This window comes from Mandrillus leucophaeus, unplaced genomic scaffold (genome assembly GCF_000951045.1).
Source record: "Mandrillus leucophaeus isolate KB7577 unplaced genomic scaffold, Mleu.le_1.0 Scaffold14, whole genome shotgun sequence".
Taxonomy (NCBI): domain Eukaryota; kingdom Metazoa; phylum Chordata; class Mammalia; order Primates; family Cercopithecidae; genus Mandrillus; species Mandrillus leucophaeus.
Window position 1 is genome coordinate 784,963 of NW_012101365.1, and position 2,951 is coordinate 787,913.

The 2,951-nt window shown below is 31.8% G+C and overlaps 1 protein-coding gene across 1 annotated transcript in view; it reads right to left on the reverse strand.

Annotated features, from left to right (window-relative positions):
- Window positions 1–2,951, reverse strand: part of EPS15 (epidermal growth factor receptor pathway substrate 15) — a 125,428-nt gene that overhangs the window by 106,023 nt on the left and 16,454 nt on the right. The window lies entirely within an intron of this gene.

The window sequence follows — 2,951 nt, forward strand, 5'->3', positions numbered from 1 at the left end:
AAAAAAAAAAAAAAAAAAAATTAAAGGCTGAAGAATTTTAACTTGGCACGGAAAAAACAGTCATTCACAAGAATAAAAACCAAGGTTTTTATAATGTAATACCTTGAAGATTTGGTGATAATGACCTAATACAACTACTTACAAAAGCATATTTTAACAACTATAATTTTAGCATGGGGATGAGTCTGACTATGACACTAATGGAGTTGACAGATTATGTAAGTTGCCTACACTGTAGAGCTCACCTAAAATAAGTCTAGCAAAAATATTTTCACAAACATCAAATCATGTATAAATACATCACACATTTATAAAATGTGACTATACCCTAAAAACTAGCAAGGTTTTGAAATCCTCTGATTTTCATAATAAGACAGTCACAAAATATTAGGTACGTTATTTTCATGTTGCCAGCTGTCATTTACTATATAAGACTGCCACTGGTACAACTTAACATTATAGTTACTAAAAGTTATTGAAAGATTAGTTGACCAAAGTGTAACAAATAATGTTTTCAACAGTAAGAGCATTTTATCTATGATGCTCTAATTCCCATTAAAATTCATTATAGAAATATTTTATACATTAAACAAGTACACTCGAAGTCAAATCAAGCAAGTCCTAGAACATTGGTGTATGTATCCATTTTCATAGGCTTAAGAGGCTCAGAAGATAAGTATTTTCAAATGTACCTACTATAACATGTATATAACATATATAGGGAAGCAAAAATGTTTATGGACCACATGAAAATGAGAAGTCTAAACACCATTATAGATTCAGTAATTAAGTGTTTACTACTTCTATTTTGAACCAAAGTCAAAAACTTAAAAATCCTAATGAGTGGCAGAATTGTACAACAGAAAGAATGCTGAACTTATACAACCTGGTTTTGATACCAGTACTGTCTCTTAACGTGATGTGTAACTCTGGATTTGATTTTTTTTTTTCCCATTAGTAAGGACAAAATTAAACTATACAATCACCATGAAGGGTTTTTTGTCCTGGTCGGATTTCCATATTAGAAGTTTTATGTCATAGGAAAAGGCCAATAAGCCAATCCAATTAGACTGAATTTCAGGTCTTTTCCAGGAAATGCCAGAAGAGAGGCGCTCTTCACCAAACTTGAAATTATAAGTACATGTAGCTAGATGTACTATAGCCCTCTTGCCAAAATAGGGAGAAAGTCTATCTGAGAATGGAATTAACCCAGCGGAAATGGAAACAAGAAATGGAGAGTAAGAGAACTGATTATATCATCTGAGCCTCAATATCAAGGAATGCTTTAAGCCAACCCTACCTTTGAAAGGTTTCAGTTTCACATGTCAATAAATTTCACTCTTAAGTTAGTTTGGGTTTAGTTCTTTCTTACAACTGAAAAATTCTAACAACCAGTTTTTCTACAGAAATCTCAATATAGTCTCACAGATAAGGTTAAGATCATTGCCAAATTCTTGCCATATAAGGCAGTTAACTCATTTAATCTCCTTATGTCTCAATATTGTCAGTAAAATGAAGTATATCAGCCATTATCTGCTTCAAAGTGTTGTGAGGGTTAAAAAAAGAAAAAGATTGGTGTGAATATTTAGATACAGTGCCCTGTAGACAGAAAAACTGTCTTATTTTTAAAAAGTAATTTTATAGTCATTTTTACAATCAGTATTACTACAAAGTTTCCAGGGAACACAGAAATTAAGGAAGTACCAATACTATCTGCTATACTCAGATTCAAATCTAATTGTATTTGAGTCTGTCCTACATAGTACCTATGTATAAGAAAGAAGATTCAACTTAGAATAAAGTAGTCCTGGGATCAGGTATTAGCTCTACAGCTGACAAGCTTGTATCATTTTGGGCAAAATAATCTAAGCATCTTAAGTTTCTTACCTGTAAAACAGAAACACCACCACCTATTTCAAATTACAAGGTTTGTGTGAGGGTCAAGTAACAATTATGAAAGCTCTTGGCATGGTGTCTGAATTTAACATTCCAGCTATTAAATGTATTAAATGATAATGTTTTTCTAATATATTATTCAAATATCTAAGGTTGGAGAAAAACTATTTTTCAGTCATTCTAGGATATACATTTTTTCACATTTTTCTCTAAATGAAATCAAACAGTACCTTATAGTTAATGGCATGTCATTGTTTATTTGGCAGTGACTTTTCAGTGGTACGTAAGTATATAGTGTATCCTGCAATTAAAGGCTGCCTCATATATGATGAAGTACCCTGACTCCGTTCAAACAGAACTGTGGTACTTAACCAAATAAGGTAGCATTTATCAAAATATACATTAGAAACAGAAAGGTGTGTGTGGGGAAGAGGTTGTATACATATATACATGTATGTACTTTGTGTGTGTGTGTCTGTGTGTGTCTGTGTGTGTGTGTGTATGAGTAGGCTGTAATTTTGCTTTACATACCTCTGTAGGTCAACTATTTCATTGTTAAGAGTATCTAGTTCCTTAATAGCAGAGAAATCTGCAACAGGACTTGATCCTATGATGTTCTAAAAACAAAAAGTTCACAATTATACATTACTATAAAATTATGCAATATATAACAAGACACTAAAAATATTAAAGCTCTACCCAGATACAAGGTATTGCATATTTTACTCTATTACTGACACTTTCCACTAAAAAAAAATCATATCCAGTGCAATTATATATAATTTTATACTTAATTATATAGTAAGACATTTACATTTCCCTTAAATTCTCTGAAAACTGTTATTCTATACTATGTACCCCATCCCCACCTCCGATCTGAATGTCTTTGTCACTTGATCCTAGCCTGTTCAGAACCTTGCAGTAAAAGAGATGCCAGATTCATAAACTAATTCCTCCACCGAAGTATAAATTCTTAGAAAAATTGATGGTGATTTATTTGTATTCGTATTTGTTGAATCTATTCAACAAATTTGTTGAATCAGAACTACAGTAGT